General features: G+C 49.8%; 1 pseudogene across 1 annotated transcript; it reads right to left on the minus strand.

Moving 5' to 3' along the window:
- Positions 1-2,402: 2,402 nt before the first annotated feature.
- LOC311372554 (roundabout homolog 3-like) lies at positions 2,403-13,785 on the minus strand (annotated as a pseudogene). Its single transcript has 14 exons — positions 13,619-13,785; positions 13,035-13,156; positions 11,511-11,727; positions 10,711-10,835; positions 10,354-10,537; positions 9,698-10,006; positions 8,477-8,516; positions 7,648-7,796; positions 6,889-7,213; positions 5,974-6,118; positions 5,061-5,249; positions 4,503-4,672; positions 3,766-3,861; positions 2,403-2,561 (listed from the first exon to the last, which is right to left on the minus strand). The product of its transcript is annotated as a roundabout homolog 3-like (transcript).
- Positions 13,786-15,085: the final 1,300 nt, after the last annotated feature.

Below are 15,085 nucleotides of genomic sequence, written 5' to 3' on the forward strand. Positions count from 1 at the left end.
TAGCGTACAAATAGGTTTTTCAGGAGTGTGGAGTGTGACGATGGCTGGTTTAAGAGGAGCCCGAGACGCTTCGGTGGAGTGTAGCAGCCGTCTAGGTGGCCTGTAGCGAGGGGCCTTGTTACCCTCCACTGAGGTGCCTGGCACACGGCCCCCAGGGGCCTCATACTGGGCTGCTCCAGACACAAGGACGCACACTGCTGGAGTTGAAGCCGGTATGTTGTATGGCGTACAGATAATGATACATGGTGCTGTTTCCATGCAGGAGATCTGGTGTGTGTGTGTGTGTGTGTGTGTGTGTGTGTGTGTGTGTGGTGACGGTTGGGTTAACCTGGCGCACATGGATTGATCAACGTGTGACAGGTGTGCAGTCTCACCCAGCCCCAGGGTCCAATCAGTCTGACTCGGGGCCAGGTGAGGCTGCTTGACCCAGCCATACACACACACACACACACACACACACTCCCACAAGGAGCAATGCAGGATGCTAGGTTTTTTTACCCGAGGATGTCTACAGGTAGGCTGCACATTGGGGATCTAACCCAGCACCTTCATCACCACCACCGCCCTGTCCTTAACCGCAGGATACACAGCCTGTACCTACTCAACATAAACCTGACGATATCAAACCTTCAGCCCTTATCTTAACCGTCCAGTTCCTAAACCTGACCCTGCCTCTGGCCTCACAGGCCACCATCAGACATATCTAACCTAACTTGGGCTGGCTTTACACGACAACGATCTGAACACAAACCGCAAAAGTGGCGTTGCGTTCCCACTTTTCATTCCGCGTTTAGACGAGCGTCTTTGGGTGGAAATCTGCGTGCATACGGTGACGCAAAAGTGTGTGAAATCCGACATGTTTGTTGTGGTTTGCCTGTACTGCACGTGGATGTGACGTAAACGCGTACGGGACGAGAGCCAGCGTGAGCAGCTCAGAGCACACTTTTGCGTTGTTAACCCTTTAGACGGATACGCAACGGTGGAGCGTTTTTAAGATTTCCACTCTGGAGGGTGGGTTCATTTTTTTGCGTTTTTAAGCCCCGAAAACTCTGTCGCCGTCTAAACGAAAGGCACATCTGATAAAATATTTTGTCGGTTTCACCCGGGAGCCAGCCTTAAACCTCAAATATAAAAATACATAACCTGAATTCATGTGTAGTTAGTGTGCCACTGACTCTCTGGCCAGGGCTCACTTGTAAAATAGATATCTATCTCAATATGATTTCTCCCTTGTTAAATAAAAAAAAAAATCCATGTTCCACACATGAGCTGCGTTTGAAATCGTTCCCTATCACGGATATAGTGCCCTATGTAGGGTGCTCGCTGTTTTGTAGTTTACTATACAGTGGACTATAAAATACCTGTATACATGTTGCTCAATTTTTTGTAATGTTGACTTTCAATATATGTTGAAAGTATATGAATTTTATGTTGTTTTATGCCTAGAAGTGTTTTGACAAAATTTCCATTGATGAATACATGTGTGCCTTTGTGATTATACCTTTATGATTGTATGACATATTGATTGTATTGTGTGGTGTTGACTATGTCCTATGTATTTTTTGAAACACACCAAGGTGAATACCGTCCATAATAAGAGACGCGGCAAGTTTTTTCCTTCCATTTTCATTGGGAGTTTTCCGAAATAAGTCGGTTGGTGATGTTGATGATTGTTCCATGGTAAAACAACCCGTGGATTATTTGTTTTTCCTACTTTATATGATCAGTAGTGATTATGGCTTGTAGAATGGTCATCTGAGATGACCAAGGAGGGAATTGTAACATATTTCAGCCATAATATTCTCCCATAGCCACAGTACCGAATACATATAACATAAGCTGTAACACTTGCGCATAGCCACAAAGGGGGCAGCAGCTGATCATACATAGATGAAGGGGGCGGGCTTTTAAAGCCACAGAACACGCCCACCTCTACCTGCCTATTTAACTCAGACCCCGCCAACATAGAACCAGAATCTCTTGGGTGGCGTATCCTAGATATAAAGCTTAGAGACGCTCCGCGCGTGTTATATACCATTTCTCTCCTTTTGTTTCATAGACAATAGACAACAGACCAAAACCTTAACCAAATAAAGTGAGTTAAAAGCGATCCTGTCTCGGCGGCCTTTCCTGGACTAAAATATCATAACATACCCAACATTTGAGTGAACATACAATGTTCCCTACATGTTACTCCCGTATACCACAATGCGATGAAATGCTCAGCCTAGAGTCCGAATTCTCGTTTGTTCGTGCCCTATATAGTTTATATCATAACCACTATATAGGGAATAGTGAGTGAGGGAATAGGGAACGATTTGGAACACAGCTATGGTTGAGAACAGAAGCGTGCATTAGTCTGTGATAAACGGTAGAATGGTGAACGTTAGCCTCTTGCTCACCGTCCGTGAGGCGGGGGCCCGAGCCTTTCCTTTGGTGGTTCAAGCCGTTGTGTTCCCTCTTCTCCAGGGACGACACCGCTCCAGGGGCCCTATCGCCGGCCCCGAGGCCCTTCAACCGGTCCCCCTCATCTGGGGGAGGCTCCGGAGGTGGGGGCAAGTCTTTACACACAAACACACACACACACACACACACACACAGGCACATTTGAATCTTTGGTTAATGTCCACATAAATACAATTTGATGATACAGGACAGCAATATAAGAAGATGCAATCAAATGGAATGACTTGTCAGAAGTATGTACTGCACTGCAAAACAAAAAGTACACATGCATTTCAGTTGTGTATATACACACAGACACACACAACACACACGGGTGTATGTGTACAGTACACAAACACGCACAGACAGAAATGTGTACATACCCACACACACACAGGCCCATACAGACAGACACACACACACGCGGAACAAAGGGCAATGATGAGAAAACTGGGAATAGGGCGGCCATTTGCCAATATTAGACAATGGATCAAAACAATGTCTGTTGTTGACAACGCAATCTGCCCTGTGAAAAGTTCACAGAGAAGTTTGTCACTGAAAATACTGTGTGTGTGTGTGTGTGTGTGTGTGTACATTAAGTGTTATTTTTTTCAAAAAGTGTGGTTATTTCCAGTAAAAGCCTTGTGTTGAATGTGTGTGTACGTGAGGTTTAATATCCGCTCTTGGTTCTGTTTTTGTATTCTTCTTGTTCTTTTATTAAAGTTGGGCACTGCACAGCCAAAACAAAATATTTTCAGCCATATACCTTTCCTTCTAAAATAGTGGTTTGAATTTCCTGACACAACTATTATTGCCATTCCTTTAGTTGAATGTGTGTTTTAAAGTGACTGCCTCTTTGATCGTCAGACATCACTATACAAGTCGTGATACAACCACCGGGCTACCATTAAAACCAAACAAAGTCACCAAACACATTGCTTTCACAAAGCAGATTTGCAATAACTGAAGATTATGATAAAGCCAGCCCTAAGCGTTTCGATTATCTCGACAGATATTTTCCGTCGGAAAACAATGACAACGCACGACCGATTGAACCTAGATAGCCTGGAATAACAACAGCAGAGCATGGAGATCCGTTGTCACCGGTCACAGACACACACACAAACACACCAAGTAAACAGCACCACCTGTGCATGATGAACACATTTGTAAGTGGTGGAGTGGCTGTGTTGCATCGATATTGAGTCATCCACACCGCTCTCCTGTCGGTCGACCAATCGATGAAGCACAGTGAGACATCTGAATGCTAACAGCGGGACGGCTCGTTCACACGCACGGGGAGGAGGGGACGGCACGCACCTCCTTGTATGTCTCTCCGGTACGGTCCGCTCTTGGAAGCCTTCTTCTTCAGGCGGGACTTTTGGCTGCCCGGGCCGTGCACGTCACGTCCGTGAACTGTTTACGAGGATGGGGGTGGTGAGGTGAGAGGGGGGGGGGGGGGGGGGGGGAGAATTCTCTTGAGAAAATGCATTTGAAAAAGATCGAAGAGATATATTAAGAAGCCTTTGATGCAGTGGCCCGTAGCTTTTGCAAAATTAAAATCAATAGAATCCTGAACACACGGCTGTTCTGATAGATGGCCTTTAATAGATTGAATTGAATGTTTGTTGCAATGTCTTGCGTCTGTGCTGTGTGTGTGTGTGTGTGTGTGTGTGTGTGGGTGGGCTTTTCCAATTTCATTTCTGGCTTCGAAAGTGCTGCAGTGTTTTGCGGAGGAACTGCTTTGTAAAGTGTGTCTCTTTATATGCACGTCTGGAAAAACCTTGACCTCGGTTCCCCTGCTCGTGTTTTACATAACTTTATCCCTTCTATAATCCAAGTCTTAGTGGAACTGCCTGTTTGAAAACGTCTACGCCCTGTGTCTCATCGAGGCATCTATTCACACGCTTTCACGGTGTGTACGTGTGTACGGCGTGAGCATTAAAAGTACAGAGTGTGTAATTTGAATTTGAAAATCAAATCAGTAGCCATACATTGCTTTGTGGTCACAGCGGCCTCTGACACACGGAACACGTCATCAGTACGGCGGTATTCACCAGGCGTGGCGGGGCTGCTGCCGCTGCCCTCCAGGGTCCCCCCGGGGCTGTGCGGGTGGCGGTGGGCCGGGCTCTGGCAGTAGGGGCCCGCGCTCAGGTTGGGGTTGGACTGGGTGAGGGGGGCCCCCGGGGCCTGGGGCGTGGGCACCGGGCCGCAGGGTAACCTCCTCCTACCGGGCGGAGAGCGGCCGCACAAATGGAAAACACGCAAAGATAAACGTGAGGAGAAAGCACATATTATCACTGGCACATATTTGGATGTTTCCTTTTTGTAAAAGCAGCAATGATACAAAACAACGAAAAGACATAATGAGGATTCCCTCAGCCCCTTGAAAGCGGCAAAGAAATACAAAATAAAACACGAATACAAGATGAAACTCAAGCTGTCAACAAACAAAGAATTCAACAAGGCAGAGTGCGTTTTCCGACGGTCAAAACGAGTCCTTCCGAGCTATGTCAGCGACCTCTACCCTGTCTCCATCGGTAACAAAACAAAGTCTCAGAGCAAGCAGCACGCCATGACCTGGGCGGCGCTCCTGAACGGGCGTGGCTCCGTACCGTGCCGGGTGCGGCGGGCCGTCCAGCAGGTTGAAGTGGGGCGCGTCGTGGCCGGCCGGCGTCTCCTCGCGGGGGGACGGGGTGAGCGTGGCGGTGGACTGGTGGCTGTAGGAGGTGGCCGGCGAGCAGGCGTCCTCCATCAGGTAGGTCCTCTCGGGCAGCGGGGGGCACCACTCCTCCTCCTCCCCTTCCTCCTCCTCCTCCTCCTCCTCGTCCGAGCTGCAGGGGGGGGGGAGAAGAGACGGCGCTCAGAGACCAGCTGCTGGACGACTTGCTACATGTTGCCGAGTTTCTTCGCTTGTATCCTCGGTTCCGTTTTCCTGAAGTCCAAGGGCACGGCGACCTCGTCGTGCGGCTGCCTCCCAACCCGCCGCCGACGGTGACGTTCGCAGGGCGGCGAATCTATTTCAAGCCGTTTTAATCGGGGGGTCTAACGGGACTCTGTGGATATAGCGGCTAGCCAGCGGCTACGCTACTGGACGGGGGGGGGGGGGGGGAAGAGAGAGAGAGAGAGAGAGAGAGAGAGAGCGAGAGAGCGAGAGAGAGAGAGAGAGAGAGGAGCGTCCGTGTGTATGCCTAGCGGTCTGGGGAGATGACTGCATTATCAAAGGATAATTCAGTTGCGGGGGGGGGGGAGGGGTGACGGGGGGGGGGGACGAGCGAGAGGGTGTCGAGGGACGCGGGACACGGTTAATAGCATTTCCAACCGCCTGTTGTGAGGACCTAACTAAATATCCAAGGCGACGGTGTGCGGGGATAAAGGTAATTGAGTTGTCTAGGAGCCAGAGGGCACAGGAAACGCCGGGCTCAGAGTTAAAATGGAGCCGCACGGAGGGGCGGAACTACCCAAAATGACGTTTAAGGAAAGAACTGTGTGTGTGTGTGTGTGTGTGTGTGTGTGTGTGTGACTCACCCTATCTCCATGTCCTGGAGCTCCGGGGGGTCCGGCAGGACGCCGTGGTCCCGCTCGGCGGTGGGCGGCGGCGGGGGCGGGGCTTCGGCCCAGGACAGGGAAGGGGTCTTCACTGCCTTGCCCATGGGCTTCTGTTTGGGCTTGCCTACAGACGACACGCGCAGGGAACCGCAAACACAGACACGGTCACGGTCAGGCCGACGGCTCTGAAGCGGAGCCTTCTTTTTTTCTGTGTTCATTATTATTCATTTATTCATTTATTCAACTCGTTTTTTTTTTTTTTTTTGGTGTCGTATTAAGAGTATCTACTCGTGCTATTTTGTCATTTCGCCGACGGTTAAATCCAGATCAGCAGGATTCAGAAACACGTCCTTCAGGAGCAGGCAGGTAGTCGGGGGGGGCCGTCCTGCTCAAGGACGCCCACGCGTTAGGCCACGTACATCAGGGGGTCGAACCCGGAACCGTTCGGCTGGGAATCGATTTGTTTCTTCTTTAAGAAACAAATGAGGTCCCTCTACGTTAACCCTTATTTAAGTCGTCCCTACAGAGGGGGAATGTGTTTTTCGTAGGCACAATCTGGGAAAAAAATCCTGAATATAAATGAGGGGATAGCCGGAGATTATCCAATCACGTTGGTTCAAATCCCTGATCCAATCCAAAAAGGCTAAAATCCGTCAGGGTAGGTAACTTTAATTGTAATGTATATTAAACTAACTAACACATTTCTCTGATAGGGTTAGGGTTAGGGTAACGGTTATGGTTAGGAGTCAGCGTGCAAGTTTGACTGACAGGCTGCCTGTCCAATCCTAGCTCTTGAGGACGGGACTTTTACCGGATCGCGCCTACGGAAAAAAACACAGTCGCCTACGGAGAAAAGCCTCTCCCTTCCAGGGCTCCCAGCCGGGGCTTGCTTACCACTGCAGCGGTCCGGCAGGGCGTACTGGGCCCCCGAGGGGCCCGGCCTGCGTGGCCCAGTGTCCCTCCTCGGGCTGAAGCAGCAGCTGCTGGTGCTGCTGCTGCTGCTGCTGCAGCTGCCCCGTCTGGCCGATCTGCTCGGGGTTCTGGGCGGCGTAGGGCGCGACGGAGGTGGAGGCGTACGGCGTGGCGTGCTGCTGGCCGTAGCCGTGGAAGCTGGCCAGGTCCTCCCCCGTGGGGTCGATGGTGCTGTAGATGGGGCCCTCGGTGGAGTCGCCCAGGCTGCACTTCTCCGTCTGACTCAGGTAGTTGGAGATGCCGGCCTCTGGATGGGGGAGGGCGGGGGGGGGGGGGGGGATGGAGGAGGGGTTATGGAGGATGGTAGAGGGTGGTTATTGGTGTACTTTTTACTGTCATTTATATAAATGGGGTGGATAGGGGTTGGGGATCCTTTGTGAACCGTCATGGGGTGCTGAGAATAACACAGATACAACTTTATTTAGCAGAAAATGACAACATAATTATTGAAAACAAGAGCCTTATTTTGCAGTCAAACAACACGAAACAGATGACATAAATCACACATTGAGGGGGTATTTTAACTCACGCGAAGCAGCGACATTAACCCTTCACAACCATTTCCACTACTACTGCCGTCTCCCTGGTAATGCAGTGAGCCATCTCCACGCCACGGTGGAGACATGACCCCCCCCACTCCCGCCCCCCCGCTCCCACCAGGCAGGCTGGCCCCTGTCCTACCGTTGTAGTATCTGTCGGTGGGGTCGTGCTTGGCGGGGGCAGCAGTCCACGGCCTCCTTGCTGTTGTGCACCAGGTTGGTGTGGTGGTGGTGGGCCAGGAGTCGGCCAGCCACGGGTAGTTCCCCATGCTCCCGGCCATCATGCCGGGCCTGGACGCACGCCAGGGGCAGGGTCATTCATAGGTCATGACTATTTTATGGGACTTTGTGTATTTTTACGGCGCACTCGCAGGCAAAGTGTCCCTGTACCCTACTCAAGTACGATTGCCCCCCCTAGGCAATCTCAACTGGGCCTGAGTACGGTTTGCCTCTTGTACATATAGGTTGCGTATCGGCTCATTGGCATCTGTACCGTGGCCTGAGCACACCTCTCCGAAGTGTATTGAGGCCACGGAATTTAACTGTATTTGAGTACGGATGGCGTGCTCACACCAGCCAAACGATCTAGACTTTAAGGGGGCAAACGTACTCAGGCACGGTACAGATGGCCTAGTGTGAGTGCGCCCTTAGATTTGTTTCACTTCTTTATTATTATGCTTCCTTGACCTGCCTCATTTCTGGCTGTACATATTGTTATTTAACTCTTGTATCATGTAGTTGCATATTTGCACTATGGTGTAAATATATTTATACCCTTGGTATAAATAGAGTAATATCTCCTCTTATAAAGACAGATTTTATATTTTGATCCAAAAATACAAAGCATGCAGCAATGTTTTAGGTCCAAATCAAGTTTGAAATGTGAACCTAAAAGTACAAATAAAGTAAAATGTATATTTCAGTTGTTATGCTAATTATATCTTAAAGAATAAAAACATGGAAATATTTACCTTCCATTGAGCCCTGATCCGTCTCCATGTGGGAAACCAACTGGAGGAAAGAGTGAAAACAAGATCCAGTCAAGGCAAAACAAACACACAAACAAACTTAGGCTTCATTGATCGGGCTGGCAGCAAACGCCACATCCAACCCTCTTTCTTCAGGGACACCTTTTGCTTAGTTTAAAAGTTTTTCTTCTGGAAGCCTCTAGCAAGTTACATATAAAGCTCAATAATTCATTTTCTGAATGAGTAGTTTTTGCTGTTTGCTTTTCCTGCCTAAGGAAATACTTCACTGGTATTATGATACAGTCTTGGTGTGTGCATGTATTTAATTAACAACGGAACCATTACTCAGCAATGACAGGACTTTTGCCAACTACACTGGCAAAGAGAATTGATTGTGATTGATTTTTTCTCGGGTCTATCTGCCAGAAAGACAATTAGTGTGAAGAGAAACCACAGAAAGAAGGTCTGCAAACAATAAGCGGCACACTGCCAGATATGATATTAACCCCAAGCACTTTGGGGTGAATACAGACAACATGAGAAAACAATAACCAGCAAATCAAATCCTCCAAATCCTAACAAACAAAGCAATGCAATAATACTGTTGGTTCACACAACAAAAAGCCATTCACCCAACCAACCAATCCAACACAAACCAACCCAAACCAACCAAACATCCATCGTCTAACCAATCCATCAAACCATCCAACCATCTAACAACCAAACTCAACCACCCCAACCCAATCATCCAACCATCCAACCAATCCAACCCAACCAATCATCCAACCCAAACCAACCCAACCAACCATCCAACCAACCATCCAACCAATCCAACCCAAACCAACCCAACCAACCATCCATCGTCTAACCAATCCATCCAACCAAACCAACCCAACCACCTAACCAACCCAATCCAAACCCACCCAACCATCTAACCACCAATATTAACCACCCAAACCTGACCATCTAACCAACCCAACCCAAACCAACCCAACCCAACCATCTAACCAACCCGACCCAACCATCTAACCAACCCAACCCAACCATTTAACCAACCCAACCCAACCCAAGCCAACCCAACCATCTAACCAACTAACCAACCCAACCATCTAACCAACTAACCACACCAACCTAACCATCTAACCAACTCACCAAACCACCCCAACAACCCAACCCTCCACCCCTCTCAACCCCCCGCCCCCCTGCCCCCCTGGCCCCTCTCACCGGCGGGGGTGTAGGCGAAGGAGGCGGTGTAGTGGCTCAGCTCCTTCCTCTTCTTGCGGCGGACGTAGATCCACACGCTGAAGCCCATGAGGATGACCCAGCAGGCGCCGCCGATGCCGGCGATGAACGCCGGCTGCTTCACCACGTCGGTGATCTGCTCCGCCAGGCTCACGCTGCTCTCCCCGCCGTCGCCGTTGGAGCTGGGGGCGCCGCCTTCCGCGCCGCCGCCGCCTCCGCCGCCGCCGCTGCTGACGCCGTTAGCACCGTTAGCCCCGCTGCCCGCCGCGCCCGCCTGCTCGGACGGCGGCTCTGGAGGGCGGAGAGGGAGGGGACGGGGGTTAAGGGAGGAGCGAGAGGACCGACCTCGGCTCGCTTCTTCTGTTTTGTGTTTTTCAGTCGTTCTTGTAATAGTTTGACATTTGCAAAAATGTCAACAAGCGCTGCAGACCAAGATGGCACTGTGAAAATGTCTGAACCAATTACATGAACTGCATTCACATTTCACATTTTAAAGACTAAACCGTTCAAACGGAACCACTTTGCGTCTCGCAAAAAAGGAATGACGAAAACGGCGCGTAAACAATTCCTTTCCCCGGCCAACATCCTAAACTCTCCCGCCCTCACGCCCTCCTCCCCCTCCTCGCGTCGCAACTCACTGATGATGACGGACACGGGCTGGCTGCGGGTACCGATCCCGGCGCTGGTCACCGCGGCGACCTCCACCTGGTACACGACGCCGGGCACCAGGCCCTTCAGCACCGCGGACAGGGTGGAGCCCTCCACCGTCCTGTTGATGGAGTAGCGCGTCTGGTTGTCCGTCGGGGCGCCCAGGCACCACACCTGTGCGGGACGGAGCAAGCGCGGCGGCGGTTGGTCTTTTGTTTTGGGAAGCGAGGGGCTGTGTGATGCTAGCACTCTGTGTGTGTGTGTGTGTGTGTGTCTGTCGCCGTGGCGTCGACGGGTTGATGTTAGGAGACGGTTGTTAGGGGGCTAAAGGGACGACGAGACGCTACCTTGTAGTCCTGGATGACGCCGTTCTGCATGTCGCTGGGAGGGGGCTCCCAGGTGACGCTGACGCTGGAGCTGTTGCCCTGCTTCACCGTCACCACGGTAACGGCGCGGGGCGGGGCGCTCGGGGCTATTAAAGGTTAGGGAGGGCGCGCGGGGGTGGTTAACAAGGGTAAATATTAGCAGCACGCTCGATCCATGGAGACACAGATGACAAGGGAAGGGTTAAAAATAGCTGGCTGGTTGTCGAAAAAAACAAAGCTGCACCGCAGGTAGCGGCTGCAAAACAATACGTTGTAATTATAATTACTGTAATTATAATTTAGTGATTATAGCATGGGGGCTTAAACTGATCCAAAACGTCACTTGAATTATTTTACTACTCAAATGGGGCACCACTTCCGTTAAAAAAAGTATAAACAATATTTGGTATTAGACTATATTATAAAGAGTTAACAAACAAGCCGATTTAATTTATCCGTCCAAAATCAGTGATTCAAAGATCCATCAACCACGCTCTACTTCCTCCTGAGATTACAATGACTTCAACGTATACAACCACAGTAACGCCTTTAACTTCACACCCATAGCCAAAAAAAACAATCCAAACTTTCTAATCTTCCCCATCGTTTGGGTCGTCTTCCCGATAGCGGCTGATTGACACCGCTCTAAAACCAGACTCCTGTTTCCACGAGATCCCGCAGCGCTAACACCATGACAACAACACCATGACAACAACACCCGTGCCGGCTTCCACGGGGAAACCACGGTACCACACGTCCCCCCCCCCCCCCCGTCTCCTCACCTTCCTCCGGGGTGTGCAGCGTCAGCAGGCGGCTGTCCCGGCCCTGGAACTCGTCGAAGTACGGCCGGATCTTGAACTCGTACTTGGTGCCCTTGAGCAGGTCGCCGAGCACCGAGGAGCGCTCGGACGGCGAGTTGACGTCCTGCAGCACCCAGGTGCCGCCGCCGGGCCGGTAGAGGAGCCGGTAGCCCTGCACGTACTGGGACTGGCGGTCCACCTGGGGGGGGGGGGGACGAGGAGAGAGGGGCATCGTTCAAAACCGTGGAGAAGGCAGTGCTAATAGAGCAGCTCAATGCGTTGCTGTATTATTGTTTTATTGCCATGTTTGCATATATATATAAATAAATGTGGTTATACATGTATGTATGTAAATACATATATGATATATTAGACTCTAAACATTATGGAAAGTATAACACTAGTAGACACTAGTGGTGATGGAAGGGTGCTAGAGGAGGAGGAGAGAAATGTAAAGACTCAATCTGTAAACAAAAGAGTGAATAAGCGTGAAAAGAGACAGTAACGCATATTAAATGAGACGCGTGTAAGCAAACATTTGAATGTGGGCTAAATTAAATTAGCTTATGCACACCCACCCACCCACACACACACACACACACACACACTAAGAAAATAAGCTCAGCAACATTTGAAAACACACTCTGGAAAGCAAGACGTCAATTCAGAAAGGCCTGAGTGTTTACACAGCAGTAGTAGACATACATAATGCAACGCGACTGATGGGCCAGAGAGGCCTAACAACAGACATCAGGGATGTGTGTGCGTGTGTGTGCGTGCGTGCGTGCGTGTGTGTGTGTGTGGGGGGGGGGGGTGCGAACGTTTGAGCTACAGTGCAAATCGTGCCAAATTATGCGCAGCAAATAATTGACAGAAAGTCTTCAACCGCGAGCTGCTACATCTGTCGTGTGTTGTTTGTTTTCATTTACATACCGATAACCACCATGAATATGAGAAGGAGGAGGGACGGAGACTCCAGCAGCACGCATGGGTAACACGCGAGTGTGTGTGTGTGTGTGTGTGTGTGTGTGTGTGAGGGGGGGGGGGGGGATGAGAGAGGCAGAGAGTGAGATAGTGACAAAGAGAGAGTGTCAGGGAGAGAGCAATAAAGACAGAGATAGAAAAATATATGTATATGTAATATGCTGTAGAGAGAGAGAGAGAGAGAGAGAGAGAGAGAGAGAGAGAGAGAGAGAGAAATCGACAGAGAGAGAGAGAGACAGAGCAAGACAGAGAGAGAGAGAGAGAGAGAGGCAGAGAGAGCGAGAGATAGAGAGAGAGAGGGAGAAATCGACAGAAAGAGAGAGTGAGACAGAGACAAGAGAGAGAGAAATCGACAGAGAGAGAGAGACAGAGCAAGACAGAGAGAGAGAGAGAGACAGAGAGCGAGAGAGAGAGACAGAGAGAGAGAGAGAGAGAGACAGAGAGAGAGACAGAGATAGATACAGAGAGAGGCAGAGAGAGAGAGAGAGAGAGAGAGAGAGAGAGAGAGAGAGAGGCACTCACAGTCCAGGATATCTGGATGGCGCCGGCGGTGAGGGAGACAGGCTCTTTGAGTTGGACATCGACCTCGCCGAGCTCCCGCTGGACCTGCTTGTGGTCCACGCCCTGACCCGTGGGGCTCACGTCTGGCGGAGGGGGAGAACAACAACAACAACAACAACAATCACCACCGGCTCTGGTTCTGCTGCGTCAAAGCTGGCCGGCTCACTAGAGGCCAGTTAGACTTGTGAGCACACACACACACACACACAGACATGTAATCCTCGGCTTCTTCTGAGGGCTGCTCTCCATCATCCTCCGCTGAACGGTGAACACCAAGGGCCCGCTCAACAAAACGGACTAACACTAAATCTAAGTGTGGACTTTTTGTTTTTATGGTGTTTTTATGCTTTTTCCTACCAATTCTTACTTCTCTTTAAAGGTGAAGCTGTAATGGTTTTGTCACTGATTATAAAATGTTAACAGCGCAAACAAACAATGCATTACCGCCAACCTTAACTTGCTTAAAAAACAAGTGTTAGGGATCTATGAGGCTAGCTGTTGTTTAATATGTTTAATACGAACAAATACGGAAATCGGTTACCAACCTTGAGTGCGGACAGGTTCAGAGATGGGGCTGGGGTCGCTCAGGCCGTAGGCATTGACGGCACGCACGATGAACAGGTAAATGGTGTTGGGAAACAGGCCTGTGATGGTGTGCGTCTCCATCTTCACGTTGTCTGCCACGGTCTGCCAGGTGCTGCCAGCTGATTGGCTGGGATGGGACAAGGAAACAACGGTGATGAAGTGGATAGGATGCATTTATGACTCACTATTAAGTCCTTTGAAGTAGGCTTTTCTCAGTGAGTGAATTTGTTTTCGTGCTCATTTTCTTATTTTTTTTGGTTAGACACCACATTTATATTTTTTGTATGTTAAAGAAAATATTAAAAGTATCATATTTTACTGTTTGGGAACACATAATAACTGAGCCACTGCGCGTTTTTGAATCCACATTAGGCGATGTTCTCAAGCGAACGTCTCGTTGCTGATTAAATTATGCACACTGCACAATCAACCCGTCTGACTGATGTCAAGGCAGCCATAGAGCATCTATTTCTGGCCCCCTATTTCTTTTATGTCACATTCTTTTTTTGACTGCAGTGTCAAGATTTAAAATTAAAAAAAGGCGAAACAATGGCATATGTGCGCAAAGTGTGCGGCGTTGATTTATAAAGTTTGCGTTTGAACCATGAGACCCTTTGGAAAACGTTCCAGTGACTCCGTTCTTTGTTGATGAAGAACACAATGAAGCCTGTGAAGCACACAGCTGCCAACAGGAAACGGTGGAACTCACTAGGCCTTGTGATGGATCGCACACACAAACGTGCGTACCACACGCACACGCACACACGCGCACACACGCACACGCACACACACACACGTGCACACACACACACACACACACAGCTTGCTGCCTTTCAGTTTCTCGCCCTGGTTTTCGCTGTGAATTTATTGACACCATGCCTGAGTAGCATTCACCAAGGCCTGTCCAACCATTTGCTTGACAGTTTAAGAGACGTCTCCCCCGGGTTTGGTGGACCGGGCCGGGGGGGTGGGGGGGTGGGGGGGGGGTGATGGAGAACTATCTCTACCTCTGACCTTCACAGTTAATACTTAGGGGGGGTAAGAAAAATAGGGAAGAAACCTTTCCATGAGCAGTCGTGTTGTGTTGCGGGTCCAGGGGAAACAATGCTGCTTTAAAAAGGGGAAATTGATTGCGGGGGTCTCGCTTGGGAATGTGGGGGTCTCAGCCCCCGTCCCACTCCCGGCGTAAACCCCACGCGGGTTCTAAAACTCCCACATGCCTTGCAAATAATGTGTGTTGTGTGTGTGTGTGTGTGTGTGTGTGTGTGTGTGTGTGTGGACTCAAAACCTAAGCACATACCCATGCACATAGACATAAATAAAGGTAATATAAAAATAAAATAAAAACCACGTGCACACACACACACACAAAACCAAAACACACACACACACACACACACACACACACACACACACCCACCCACACA

This window comes from Micromesistius poutassou (assembly GCF_964030765.1).
Source record: "Micromesistius poutassou genome assembly, contig: SCAFFOLD_1242, whole genome shotgun sequence".
NCBI classification, from domain to species: Eukaryota; Metazoa; Chordata; class Actinopteri; order Gadiformes; family Gadidae; genus Micromesistius; species Micromesistius poutassou.